The 15,749-nt window shown below is 42.1% G+C and overlaps 1 long non-coding RNA gene across 1 annotated transcript; it reads right to left on the reverse strand.

The window, feature by feature from the left end:
* Positions 1 to 375: 375 nt before the first annotated feature.
* On the reverse strand, positions 376 to 10,696 carry LOC138652049 (uncharacterized). Its single transcript, XR_011315559.1, has 3 exons — positions 10,644 to 10,696; positions 6,844 to 7,000; positions 376 to 488 (listed from the first exon to the last, which is right to left on the reverse strand). It is a non-coding gene; the product is annotated as an uncharacterized lncRNA (long non-coding RNA).
* Between the last annotated feature and the right edge of the window lie 5,053 nt (positions 10,697 to 15,749).

Here is a 15,749-nt window from a genome sequence, read left to right on the forward strand (position 1 = left end):
AGTACAGGTGTGTATTTACAATGATGTATTTAGAATGATGGTCCGGCCATCTTCAGGGGGTGGGGAATAGATGGGGATAGTGAATGGGCTACACACACAAACATAACATAACTTTGATTAGTGAACGTGATAGGCCGCTCTGAACAAATGTGTTTTGAGCGAGCGCTCAAATACAATCTGATAACCTACTCAAAAGCCAATATACAGAATCGGAATATCAGAAGCTTAAAAATAGTTTTATTAAATATAATTATTAACAACAAGGAGAAACTGACAGCAAATATCACAGCAAATATCTTAATGCAAATCTTATAAACAGTCTATTAAGACTAAATAAAATGCATAAGTGATATATGGAGGATATAAGTACCAGTATAATAGTGGTCCGTGACTCCCGAGGACTCCAGCTCAAACGTACGTTTCGCCACTGTGGCTTATTCAACAGCATGTTGTATCAGGTACGTAGAGATTCATCTCATCTCTATATACTTAGACATTAGGAGTAAAATAAAAGTCAGATTGTTTTTTTTTTCCCCTATAAAATAAGTACAAAATATAAAAACATTTACAATAATCATATTTTTCATACACTCACTAAATATAAACATGGGTGGACATAAGTCCTTCACAGGAGCCATTCACTGTCATTGTGCACCCTGGTGTAAGATAAGTGACTTACCGTATTATTTTGAGCTTTGCATAAAGTCATCTATATATGACAATGCTCAGCTTTACCTTGGGAAGTATGCAGTCAGTAGTAAAGTTATATTGGTGCCTACTAGGGAATAAGTAGTGGAGTTCAGGTAGTAAGGAATCAATACTGTACCGTCTAATCATTTGATATAATTGCAGACTAGAATGGGGGTCCCCATCCATTTCCAATAAGATGGCTGTGATAAGATAGTCACATGGGCAGTTTTCACATAAGTTGGATAAACAGACAAGTGACACGCAGCGGATGAACTCCAGCAAGCAGCTGGGGTAAGTGTGGGAACTTGGCAGCAGCTGTTCAATTTGCCTGCAGCACCACCACAGGGGAAATTAAGTATTACACCCTTGCTAATTAAAATTAGGCTTCATTATGTATTGCTATACTGGGACCTCAAGAGCATCGCGAAGTGTCTAATGTCACAAAACACATTCTAACGTCATTCCTGTGGACATTTTAGTGCTTCTGGGCTAGAGGCATATTAACATACACGGTCCATATTATAAGGATGATTTTTTGCACACTATCCCAAGTGATTTATACAGAGTTGTCCTTGACTATCTCATAAATTCTCACGCATGGATTATGAATGTAAAATATGACCACAAGGACACAACATTATCTCAGGTAAGTCACATATGACTGCAAATTTTTAACAGTTATGAAGTACGACAGATGAACTACAGAATTAAGGGCAATCCATATTTGGATAAAACTGTTATAAATTTGCAGTTTGTATATCCTGCCTTCTCTCATTAACTATAAAAGGCTTGTCTACTCAGGCTCAAGCTTCCAAGACTGATTTTATTCTATTTTCAAATTTAAGGTTTTTAAAGGGAACCTGTCACCCCGTTTTTTGAGATTGAGCTATAAATACTGTTAAATAGGGCCTGCGCTGTGTGTTCCTATAGTGTATGTAGTGTACCCCGATTCCCCATGTATGCAGAGAAATAACTTACCAAAGTCGCCGTTTTCGCCTGTCAATCAGGCTGGTCAGGTCGGGAGGGCGTGGTGACATCGCTGGTTCTTCCTCAGCTTTACGTTGGTGGCGTAGTGGCGTAGTGGTGAAGACACAGCGCGCGATCTGCGCTGTAATCCCTTGCATCGGTGGGGGCGGCCATCTTCCTGGGGCCGCGCGTGCGCAGATCGAGTGCTCTGCTGCACGGGGCTTCAGGAAAATGGCCGCGGGATGCCGCGCGTGCGCATTAGAGATCGCGGCGGCCATTTTCCCAAAGCCGAGTTTGCATCTCGGCTTTGGGAAAATGGCCGCCGCGATCTCTAATGCGCACGCGCGGCATCCCGCGGCCATTTTCCTGAAGCCCCGTGCAGCAGAGCACTCGATCTGCGCACGCGCGGCCCCAGGAAGATGGCCGCCCCCACCGATGCAAGGGATTACAGCGCAGATCGCGCGCTGTGTCTTCACCACTACGCCACTACGCCACCAACGTAAAGCTGAGGAAGAACCAGCGATGTCACCACGCCCTCCCGACCTGACCAGCCTGATTGACAGGCGAAAACGGCGACTTTGGTAAGTTATTTCTCTGCATACATGGGGAATCGGGGTACACTACATACACTATAGGAACACACAGCGCAGGCCCTATTTAACAGTATTTATAGCTCAATCTCAAAAAACGGGGTGACAGGTTCCCTTTAAGGTTAATATTCTAAAATTTAAAAAAACAATTCCTAGAAAGACCAATTGAAAATAGGCCTAGAACAGATCCCGGCCTAGAGAATGTAACCTTACGATAGTAGGTAAGTAAACCCAAGCAAATGAGACACTAAATGAGTGGTGACGGGTACAAAGGTCTTGATGAACGACACAAAGAGCAGCAAGGACCAGGATAGCAGGGTAATGGTTAATAGCAGCAGCATAACATAGAAGTAAATGCAGTCTGGTATCTTCCAGCAAGGCAATAGTTAATTGCAGGAACACAATGAAGTATAGGCAAACAGAGACACATGCATTACCCAGATTGCAGAGGCCAAGTAAAAACAGTAGCAAGGACAGAGCGGATTGATTGTAACATTGCCAGAGCATAGGGGGTCGCTGGTTGTGGATCACATACATTGGTTAATTTAAAGGGAATCTGTCACCTCATTTTGCCGCTATAAACTGCGGCCACCGCCATTAGGGGTTTATCTACAGCATTCTCGAAGACAATCACTGCTGCTTTGTAGTAGTGTGGGGGTAGAAATACATACAGTAGTTAGGTGTCATCCGCATAGATATGATATAGAAACAAAATCTGACGGTAGTCCAATAGGGACTTTGTATAGAAAGGAAAGGAAATATAAATGTTCTAGAAACCCCAACAGAAAGGAGACAAGAAGAAGTAGAGCCAGCAAATAAGACACTCTATGGACAGCTGGAGCAATAGAAGAGAACCAAGAGAGCAGTATCCTTAAGGCTAATAGATTGGAGTATGCCAAGTGTCTTTCTTTTACAGTTTAGTGGCCACGTTGGTAGTTTGTCGCCTCTAGACCAAAGCCATATAAACATTGTTCTACCTGCTGACATCCCCAACATCTCTTCTGATTAGTAGGCTCGGTGCGACATCATTGCTACAACGTGATGCACGCAATCAGAAGAGGTGCCCAGGTAGGAGATTCGCAGGGCTTTGGTCCGGCAACTATGGACTACCAAGGTGGCCGCTGAACCAGGATCCTGCAAATCTTTTTGGCTAAACTAAAATATCTATATATTTGTCTATCTACCCTTGTACTAAGCGTTGGATTAATCTCAAAGAATGTTCCCTTTCAATAGTGTGACGTGTTACATTCCAAGCAGGCAGAAGTAATTTACTAGATTACACAACCTTCTCTGAAAATCAGTCTGTTATACTAATTTACAACAATCTACCATAACATTTAGACCACATAATTGCAATATACTGTATATATTGTGTAGACCAACCTTGTTCCCTTAAAACAGCCCTCACCAGTGAAAGCACAAGCTCCTCAAGACTACTGAAGTGTCCTGCAGTATATAGCACCAACACATTAGCACCAAATCCTTTAAATTTTGAAAACTGTGAGGTGCAGCCTCCATGGATCGGACATGTTTTTGTAGCACACCCCACAAATGCTCAATCATAGAGTTCTTGGGAATTCGGAGACAAGTCAACACCCTGAATTCTATCTCATGTTCTTCATAACATTCCTGAATGGTCTTTGCCGTGTGCCAGGGCATATTATCCTGCAGAAAGAAGCCACTTTTGGGGAATACCACTCCCCTGTAATTCTACAACAATGTGTCATGTAAGACTTATGGTTACCCAGCAGAACATTTCTCAGAGAATCACTCTGATTTCCATAGTGTGTCCTGGTATCAGGGCCATCAAAATGTTATAAAAGATTATGTGATTCATCAGACGCACCTTCTTCCATTGTTCTCGTGCCTATTGGGCAGACATATCATTGAGCCACAATGATGCCTGAGAAATAAGGGGACCACTATCACCTCTAAAATAGGTGGAATTTTGCATTATGATGAGATATTGGACTACAAAGGGCCCATGTACTGTTCTTGCACAGGGGGCCCTCTTCTGTCTGTGTCCACCAGTGGCCTATTGTATACACTTTCCGAGATGGAAATGGGTCCGTATGGGAATTCTAACTGATTTGCAGTTACAGAGCCCCATACACACAGCCATGATGCACTGTGTGGTCTGTCACAGCTACCATAACCCGCCAGAACTCTTCAGATACTTTTGCTACCATGATTCTTCTGTGGGATTGGAGAAGACAGACAAGTTAATGCTCCCCACAATTATCAGTGAGTAATGGACTCCATTGACTTTGTCATTGGTTCAACCATTGTCCTTCTTTGTACTACTTTTTTGTAGGTACCCTCCACAGCTTATTGGGTACAGTCCACTAGACATGTCATTTGGAGATGTCTAGACCAGTCATCTAGCTATCAGGCTACATTCACACATTGAGGTTGTGGTGCATTTTTTTTCCTACAATGACCGTAAACCTTTTTTTTTTTTTGCCGCAATTTTCAAAAATACCAATAAAAACGTTGCAGCTTTACCTCGATTGCACCAAAAAAACCTGCACCACGGGCCAAACATATGAACGCAACTTCACAGTATGATCAATGTAAAAGTTGCTCCGATCATTAATGTTGCCTATTTTTCCCGTTTTCGGCAAATCACTTTCAAGTAGGGACTAATCATTTGTTAATATACAATATTTCGTCCGTCCAAGTGAGCCATTTTCACAAGATAATTAATGAACACTTCTCTGTAAGTTTAAGATTATGGCTGATCGGCAATGTAAAGAACATCAGGTATAATCTTGGTTGTATAATCCAGTATGTGTTATACAGTATTCTGCGCTATGTAATCATTCACAGGATTGTCGTAGGTGTCAGATTTAATTATATGGTTTTACGATGAGCACTAAAAACTGTAACCACCTCGTATTTCACATACATCCACCTCATAGATTAAATAAACTTGTCACCCTCTTCTAATTACTCTGTTAGGTTCCTTCTTGGCATATTTACTCAGTGGTCAAATTAGAAAACTTTAGGGTATGTGCACACGATCCATATCCAAGAGGGCGTCCAGTTGAATTTTTCAACAGGAAGAAGCTTCAGGAAATGTCGCTTTTTGATGTTTTTTTTGTTGCCATTTTTTTTTAACCTCCAGCAATGAAGAAAGTGCTAGCTGTTTTTCAAGCAAATACTCAAAAAATTCTCAAAAATATGACTGGGCATTTTTTTACTTTCTTATTGACTTGTATTGTAAAGTCTAGAGTGTCTTTTGAACGGAAGGCATCTGAAGAATGGTCGCTCACTTCTTTTAACTATTCGGCGTTTTTGGAAAAGACAGGACAGAATCCGCCTGATAAAGACGTTGCGTGCACGAAGCCTGGAGGTATGTGCACACGGCGGCATTAAGATGCCAAAGCTGACTAGTTTTGTCAGGCCAAGATGTTTCAGGAAAATGACGGCTGCTTTGCTATCGTTCTTCTTTGCCGTCATGCATCATTCTGTACTTTAAGTAAAGAGAGCATGTCACTTCTTTTCACAGCTTTGTGGTTTCGGAAACCCTGGCGTGGTTAAAGGAAGTGACAAAAGGTGGAACGTGCACAGCAATGCCGTTTTGACATTGCTGTGCACTATGTCCATTTTATTGGGCATTTTTTTGGTGGACTCCGGTTGGAATCCACCTGAAAAAAACATCATGTGCACCTACGCTTAACCTATTTTTTTCCTAACAGAACAAGCTTAGTGTTTTTGGCCTGTGTTCCCACAATGCGTTTTGGTGAGCTTTTGATGCTACACATATTTGCTGCGTGAAAACCTCAGAATCCTACAGTTCCAACAAACCGGATGGGATTGATAGAAATTTCACGCCCTCTGGTTTTTTTTAAGTTGTGTGCCCATGATGAGTTTTTGACATTACATTTTTCGCTGAATCAAAAGCGCAGCATGTTACAATACCAGCAAACTGGATGAGATTGAAAGAAATTTCACGCCCTCTGTGGTTCTTTTTTTTTTTTTACTCAGCCCAAAATGACCCGCTGTGTGTGTTTCAAATCCACAACATGTCAATTTCTCTTCTGGGTACTCTGTGTTTTCTATGCGGATTTTCCCCATAGACTTGCATTAATGCGGAATATCCACAGGTGAAAAGCGCATGTGCGATTCTAATGCATTCCCGCTGTTGAAAGGCATAGAAAAAGTGTGTAATCTGCACATGACTTTATCAATATAGTTTTGTCAAAGCCAAATTCCAGGAGGTATCGAAAATAAAGGTTTATTTATTTAAAACATTGTAGGGGGTAGATAAAGACATCGTAGCAACAGAGAGTTAAATATGAAGTGTGATATATTAATATATTGTGTTATATGTGTTGTATTGTATCCGTAGGCTGGTTTGTGTCTCGGTTCTCCTGGAGGCTTTTCCTCAAGGCCGTCCCTGTCTGTCTACTAGGGGGACCATCACCATAACATATGGTTAATACAAGGTATGAGCCCATTAGTTGGGAGAGTTTAGGAAAGTAGTCAAGAAGTGCTAGATAATGACCGTGCCAAAGAGTTCTAAGAAAACAGATGTAGCAGAAGTGGAAGGGTTCCTTCAGTGCAAGTCTCCTAACAGTAAGAAGACACTTACCAAGCTTCATGTGGATGCCAGGACAGTCTTGGGCCTATGGCCCGGAAGAGACATTGAGTGTCGTGTCTCTGTCTCCCTGGTGAGGAAGATGACAGCCGGGTCACAGCGAACGGAAAGGATGATGGGCTTCAGGGAAACTGTTATGCTGGATAGGAAGCTGGGAACAACAGAAGATGTATAGGCAAAGGCCGGTCAGGCAGAATGGAGTCAAGGACTGATAATACGCAGGACCAAGGGAGCAGCACCCAAAAGGGAATCTGTCTCAATTTTTATGCCGCAAATGCTCGTACCCGAATTACACAGTAAAGTCGGACCTACTGTATGGTCTCCTGTCCATGCAACATGCTCCCATTCATAAAAAGCTGGATTATTTTCACATGTATTCTACAGAAATCTGCACCAAAATACGCAGTAGCCATCTACTTTGTTTATTGTGTTTTTGTTTCTTTTTTGGAATTGCTGTTTCATATAGGTTTTTTCATACAAGTCTATATGTAAAATGCACCAAAAAAAGCGCAATTTCACATCGTCTTCAACAGATAGTGGGTGCGAGATGTCATGAAATTACATTCACTTTGCTTGAATTGTTACATTCAGAGGATTTTTGCACAAAAAAAGCACCATTTATGCTACAATGGGAACATCATATATAGTGGGGAAAATAAATATTTGATACACTGACGATTTTGCAAGTTTTCCCACCTACAAAGAATGGAGAGGGCTGTAATTTTTATTGCAGGTGCACTTCACCTCTGAGAGACAGACTTTTAGGCTATGTGCACACATAGGAAATGTGGTGCAGAATTTTCTGCACTAAATCTGCATCTCCTGGCAGAATCCGCAGGTGCGTTTTTTATGCGTTTTTTGTGCAGATTTTACCACTGTGGATTTCTATAATGGAGGGGTGCAGAAACGCTGCAGAACTGCTCTAAAGAAGTGACATGCACTTCTTTGAAATCTGCAGCGTTTCTGCGCAGATTTTTCTGCACCATGTGCATAGCTTTTTTTTCACATTGATTTACATTGTACTGTAAATCACAGTGCAGATCTGCAGCGTTTCTGCAGCAGAAAAATCTGCTGCAGATCTGCACTACATCTGCACTAAATCTGCATCGTGTGCACATACCCTTAGGCTATGTGCACACGTTGCAGATTAGGCGTAGGAATTTCTGGTGCGGATTCTGCCTCTCCTGGCAGAAAACGCACCTGCGGTTCCCGCAGCATTTTTTGTACGGTTTCGCAGGGTTTTTGTGTGTTTTTGCTGCGGTTTTCTTGCGGATTTGCTCCGGTTTTTACCCCTGCGGTTTTCTATAATGGAATGGGTACAAAAACTCTGCAGATTCACAAAAAAAGAAGTGACATGCTACTTCTTTTAAACCGCAGCGTTTCCGCAGCGGATTTTCCGCAAAGTGTGCACAACATTTTTTTTTCTCATTGATTTACATTTGACTGTAAATCAATTGCGGATCTGCAGCGTTTCTGCACCTCAAAAAATGCTGCGGATCCGCAGAGAATCCGCAACGTGTGCACATAGCCTAAAAAGAAATCCAGAAAATCATATTGTATGATTTTTACATAATTTCCATTTTATTGCATGAAATAAGTATTTGATACAATAGAAAAACAGAACTTAATATTTGATACAGAAACCTTTGTTTGCAATTACAGAGGTCAGATGTTTCCTGTAGTTCTTGAACAGGTTTGCACACACTGCAGCAGGGATTTTGGCCCCCTCCTCCATACAGATCTTCTCCAGATCTTTCAATTTTCGTGGGCCTTCGCTGGACAACATTGAGTTTCAGCTTCCTCCAAAGATTTTCTATTAGGTTCAGGTCTGGAGACTGGCTAGGTCACCTCTGGACCTTGAAATGTTTCTTACGGAGCCAGTACTTAGTTGCCCTGGCTGTGTGTTTGGGGTCATTGCCATGCTGGAAGACTCAGCCACGACTCATCTTCAGTGCTTTTACTGAGAGAAGTAGGTTGTTGGTCCAAATCTTGCGATACATGACCCCATCTATCATCCCTTCAATATGGTGCAGCCATCCTGCCCCCTGTGCAGAAACGCACCCCCAAAATATGATGTTTCCCCCACCATGCTTCAGGGTTGGGATGGTGTTTTTGGGGTTATTCTCTTCCTCCTTCCTCCAAACACGGTGAGTGAAGTTTATAAAAAAAAAGGTGCTAATTTGGTCTCATCTGATCACATGACCTTCTGCCATAGCTCCTTTCGATCATCCAGATGATCCTTAGGGAACGTCAATCAGGCCTGAACATGTGAAAGCGTGAGCAGGGGGACCTTGTGTGCCCTGCAGTATTTTAACCCATGATTGGATAGGGTTTGATTAACAGTAATGTTTGAGACTGTGGTCCCAGCTCTCTTCAAGGTCATTAACCAGGTCCCCCCGTGTAGTTCTGGGCTGGTTCCTGACCTTTCTCAGAATCATCCTTACCCCACGAGGCGACATCCTGCATGGAGCCCCAGACTGAAGAAGATTGACAGTCATCTTGTGTTTCTTCCATTTTCTAATAATTGCGCCGACAGTTGTTGCCTTCTCACCAAGCTGCTTGCCTATTGTCCTGTAGCCCATCCCAGCTTTGTGCAGGTCTACAATCTTGTCCCTGGTGTCTTTAGACAACTCTTTGGTCTTGACCATGGTGGAGAGGTTCAAGTGTGTATTTGAATGTGTGGACAGGTGTCTTTTATACAGGTAACATGTTCAAACAGTTGTAATCAATAAAGGTAATAAGTGCAGAGTAGGAGGCTTTTTAAAGAAAAACTAACATGTCTGTGAGAGCCAGAGTTCTGGCTGGTTGGTCAGTGAGCAAATAATTATGTCATGCAACAAAATGCAATTTAACTATTTAAAAATCATACAATGTGATTTTCTGGATTTTATTTTTAGATTCTGTCTCTCACAGTTGAAGTGTATCTACGATAAAAATCACAGATTTCTTTGTAGGTGGGAAAACTTTCTAAATCAGCAGTGTATCAAATACTTATTTTCCCCACTGTGTATGGTTGTTGAGTTCAGGTCATGAAGCCCACAGACAATATATACACTGATGCGTGAGTCCACTTTTCACGTGTTCCATCCATGTCACAGACAAAATACTCATTATAATCTACGGAGTTGATCACATGTCCATGTGTTTTATGCACAGTGTATCCATAAGTCACGAATAAAAATCATCTATACAAGTTTACGGGTCCGTGAGAATCGTGGACAGCATAGCTGTCTGTTTTCAACATTTTAATGGGTAGTAAAAGCCTCTCAATTTTTGTTTTTGCATACCTGAAAAATCATTGATGGTAAAAATGGACACACACCAAACAAGGATGAAAATCTGATTCAGACAACTGATGAAAATCAGTCCGTTTTTTTCTCTCGATAAAAACGATGTTTCAATGAAAGCTCCAGATCTCAGATGGTACCAGGTGCAGGTCTCCACGGTCAACTTGTATTTGGAGGACCTTCAACCCAATGTGGACACCTTCATAACTGTAGGGCTTGTTTCAACAAATAGCATAGTAGAACAGGACTGCTACATCTCGAATGACAAGATTCTCACACCCTATTCTTTAAAAAACTTTTGTCCTACTCGCAGGTAAGATGGAAAAAGCCCCGAGGCAACAATTAATTGAGCAATGAGAAGCCATTCCACTAAAGAATGGAATATAATTAGACACGAGGATTCTCCACCATCATGTCGGCTCTTCTGCACTCAGACATTCTGCTCCACGTATTACTAATTAAAAAGAATCTGTCACCTATGGAATAAGATTTATCGAAATACTGCACCTCCGGCTCCAGAAAGGCGGCTGTGTCAATTCCTTGTGATCTTCATATCCACTGCTAGTATTTCTAGTGCCAGAATGACAGAGGGGTTTTAGAAAAATCTGGAGATCAGTTATTATTACGAGACTGACCAGGAATGAATGGTGCCTTTGTGCGGCCTGGAATGTCGGCGCAGCTACATTATAGCTGATTTTACCTCTTAGTCATGTGAAAGGATTGTTGAGACAAAGTATCTGTAGAAGGGAAAGGCTTTAGTAATATTCTCTTATTTTAAACATTACACTTAGATACCTGATCACGATCATAATGGCTGACAAGGGCACAAAAATAATAATGACAATGGGGGTTGTCCTTGACTTTGATATTGATGGTCTAAAGACCGTTCACCATTCTCAGATCTATGGGGTCAGACAACGGGCACCGTCACCAGTATTCAGTGGCCGTTCTCAGTTTATGCAGCTCAGCTCCTATCTCTCTCTCTCTCTCTCTCTATATATATATATAATTGCAATTTTCACATTGGCCACTGGGGCTGCTGTTTTAGATTCATACTTCCTGTTCTTTTAGGATGAGTTTTCAGCAGTCTCTTTATCAACAGAACCAGGATTACAATGACAGGTAGTACCCCTACACGCAGCTGATATCACAGTATCAACTTGTTGCAAAGGAAAAGAAAGGAGGGCACTCACCGGTCAGAAGCTTTGACTTGACTTTATTAGAAATCTGTTAAAATGTCATGGCCGGGAGAGTGAACAAGGAGCTCATGTGAGCAGTGTAACGATGATGGCCGTTTCGCGCACTCTCTGCGCTTCCACGGGTCTGTAGAGAGTGCGCGAAACGGCCGTTGTCGTTACTCTGCTCACATGAGCTCCTTGTTCACTCTCCCGGCCATGACATTTTAACGGATTTCTAATAAAGTCAAGTCAAAGCTTCTGACCGGTGAGTGCCCTCCTTTCTTTTCCTTTGCAACAAGTTGATTTTCATGTGATTTTTCAGAGGAGCACCCGGTAGCTTGAGGTGGAATTGGAACTGCTGTTTTGAAAGCACTGTATGTTTTGAAAGCACAGAAGTCGAAGGTCTCTATGTGGAGGGTAGTGCCGTCCCTTTTCCTTGTATCTCTCCCTTTTTTATACCAAGACTATACATGATATCACAGTATCCACCAATCACAATGTGTGATTTCACACCTCCTCCTCCCTTCACAATGACATTTGCACACGCTCATTAGATGTTTCAATACATAGAGTTCTCTTCAACACTGCTTATGTACATGTTCATTTCCTGAAGCTAAAGGCAGTAGGAATCCAGAATAGTGGCCATTGTGGAAAATTGATTTTTCCGGAGAACTGTGGAACTGCTTAGACAAGCATATAGAAATACATTATGGGATTATGACAATGAAAAAAGTTTGACAGAACTTATTAAATGTTATTTCTCAATGTCAGTATAACGTCAAATAATTAACGTTCAATTATCGTGGATATTGATCCCGGTTGGAACCTGCGTCTCGTGATAATAATGGAAAAATAGGATATGAAGTCATTGATCCACACCCTGCAATAAGATTATTGTAGAACCTGGGGCAACAATTTCCATATGCTTCTGCATAACTTTACCAATTATTATTGTACAACTTTTATTGTCAATGGATTGATATTATCTCTGGAAGATAATGTTATGTACTTTGGAAATAATCATTAATCCACTGCCATGTACCTGGTGCTTGTACTATCGGAAAACCCTTCACGTGACCAATTGCAAGCTGAAGTGTATACGTTTTTCAAGAGCCAAAATGGAAAAACCGTTTAAAGGCCCCATGCACTTTAGATAAAAGGCGGCCAAATATTGGGCGACCATCTGATAACTATGGGGGTCTTCCAAAAGATCATGCAGTTGGATTTCAACACCTAGTCCTTTTTTTCATTTGCCAAAGGAGTCTGGCAGAGTCTCTCTCCTCTCCCACATTGAAAACAGATGAATGTTTGGCTGCTAGCCATCTCGTATATGGCCACCTTAGGCGTGGTCGACGATCTGTATCTCTTATTGCTCCCGGTAGCCGAATCCAAAATTTGGACTATGGAGCCTCATACAAAAAAATATTCAAAGTCTTTGGGACCATCTTTTTTTGACCACAAGATCTCGGTTTTCTTCCAGGCACCTTGGTAGCAATACGGGGGTGGCTGAAATGGCCGAACTTCTACTTAAAAGGCATATCTGAATCCTAGTTGGTCGTTTAATGAAGACCTGGGTGGATCTCGTCATGGATGGCATATTTCTTTTTGTATAGGAACAGCTTGCTTTTAAGTCATTGATGCTATCATAATCCTTGTCTGTTCTTGGAAGAACCGTCAAGCTCATCCAGCGCATCATAAAACCAAATTATCGACAGATTGTATTCCGATTAAAGCTAATTACATGTTTCCAGTGAAACCTGTTGAACCACGATGATTGTCTGGAGCAGCGGGAGACAGATCCGGTAATCACAGAGCAACAGATGGCTGATTAAAGTGCTGCATAAAACATGTATTTTAATAATGAGAATAATTATTAATAATGCTGATAAAGCAAAATGCGACTAATGATGCAGACCATGAATAGTATGAACTGTTCTAAATGGGGTCTTGATATATTGGTTGCTACATACTGGCTCTAATTGACGCCACGAACTTTGATGGTAAACTGGACCGAGTGAAGACAAGTGGGCAAGCCCCAGGTACATGGTTTAGAAAACTGATTATTAAATATTGCATTTTTAATGCTGCGCTAATAGAGGGGGTGAAGAACAATTATTGGGCAGAATAGAGAGAGGGGATACAAAAAGTTTTTGGACTCAAACACACTGGTGTCGTATACGGAGAGCCCATGTGTTTAAATGGAAATTGTGTGATGCTTAATTTCTCCTGATGTGGCCCTACTAAGTGACCGAACATTGGGTGCCGGGTTCCCCCATCAATTACATCTGATCTGTACACAAGCAGCCGTGGCATAATAGGTGCAGGGGTTGCAATTGCACCTTGGCCATAGAACCTAGGGGATCCCTTTGGCCCATATGAAAACATCATTACTATTAAAAAACCTATGATAATTGGGGGCCACGCTGGAGATTTTCCATTGGGGCCTACGAGTTCAAGTTATGCCACTACTTTGTAGCCAAGCACCGTGACACAGTATCATTGTGGCTTGATGCCAGGAGTCAGTTTTATATGTCAGTGTATTGTATTTCATATGTCTGAAATCTAAATTACATTATTCATTTTCTGATTCCCTGACATGTAGTTTGCAGCCTGATCCAGGTTTCTGACGTTTGTCTTGTAGGAGTGTCTCTTCAAGTAATAAAGGTTGAATGTGAGCTCTACGTGTATCCTGTGTCATTAACTCTTATCAGCACAGCTTCTATCCTATACTTGTTTGCTCATCATCCGTTTTCCTCCTTTTCTATAGCCCTCCCTGAGACCGTAGATGCTTTAACCCCTCTCCACAGTGTGGAGATGTTTACAACACCTCCCTCGCTATTGTTTACTCCTAAGGTCCATTTAAAAGTACCAACCAGAGGCAGGATACATCTCCGGATTACTAAAATTGTACCCATTGGCGGTTCTTTGAATGCCCGTTTGCACAGGGAGATCAAAGCAAACTATGTGCACTGCACTGAGCCCTCAGTGCCCATAGGCTGCCATAGTTCTCTACAGTGGGATGCATCAGTGAAAATGATTATTTTTTGTGCTGCACAAAAGATTATCTCACCTGATGAATGAGAATAGTTGCTCATTCATCGGGTGATTGGTGCCTGTTTACACAGCAAGATAATTGTGACACATTTTTAATGAAAACCATTCAGAAAGTAGCTCGACTTTGGATTTAGGAATCAAATTAGCAATAAAAAAAAATCTGTGAGAAGGTAGACGTCTATTGTCTATTGATATTTTGTTTAAAAAATACACCATAAAGCCGACCAATTTAACACAAAGTGACTTTGTGTTAAACACAGCGACCTAGGGAGGTCATCATCACATGACGGCCAAAGAAGCAATGGTGCAGTGTTTGCAGTATAATGATGGACCAGACCGGACAACATGAAGAAAACCTAATCCTAATCCTGTGTGATCCAGAAGAAGATCTGCTCCTCGTTATTGTAGAAAAATAAATCCTTCTGTGCACCCCCATTGTGTCATCGCTGATTTCTGTCCAGTAATGTCAGACTTGTGAAGTCGCATCTCATAGCTTTATCCATGTACTAAAGATGGAAATGCTGTAGAGCTCCCTCCATATACAGTATGTATCAATACGCCCCATTCACCCTATCCTGTCCTTTTTGCCTCCATCTGAGCCCATGGATGCCACTGTATGCTTTATGCAAGCTGATATGTTGGAACAAGCGGTAGGAGGTATTAACCTGTAAATCCATTCCATCTATATATCTGATGTACACTGTAAATGCAGATCAGTGATACACAATGGCGGGTCAGCCATGCGGTCAGTGTCTGGAACCTTGTGGTCTACAATTCAGTCATCGCCTAGTACTTGGTGGTCAGCAATTTGGTCAGAATCTGGTACCCGATGGTCAGCGGTGTGGTCAGCACCTGGAGGTCAGTGATATGGTCAGCATCTGGTACCTGGTGATCAGTGATATGGTCAGAGACTGGTACCTGATGGTCAGCGATGTGGTCAGAATCTGGTACCCGATGGTCAGCGGTGTGGTCAGCACCTGGAGGTCAGTGATATGGTCAGCATCTGGTACCTGGTGATCAGTGATATGGTCAGAGACTGGTACCTGATGGTCAGCGATGTGGTAAGCACCTGGTACCTGGTGGTCAGTGATATGGTCAGCATCTGGTACCTGGTGGTCAGTGATAATGTCAGCGTCTGGTACCTGATGGTCAGTGATATGGTCAGCGTCTGGTACCTGGTGGTCAGTGATATGGTCAGCGTCTGGTACCTGGTGGTCAGTGATATGGTCAGCGTCTGGTACCTGGTGGTCAGTGATATGGTCAGCGTCTGGTACCTGATGGTCAGTGATATGGTCAGCGTCTGGTACCTGATGGTCAGTGATATGGTCAGCGTCTGGTACCTGGTGGTCAGTGATATGGTCAGCGTCTGGTACCTGATGGT

This window comes from Ranitomeya imitator, chromosome 10, assembly GCF_032444005.1.
Source record: "Ranitomeya imitator isolate aRanImi1 chromosome 10, aRanImi1.pri, whole genome shotgun sequence".
Lineage (NCBI taxonomy): Eukaryota > Metazoa > Chordata > Amphibia > Anura > Dendrobatidae > Ranitomeya > Ranitomeya imitator.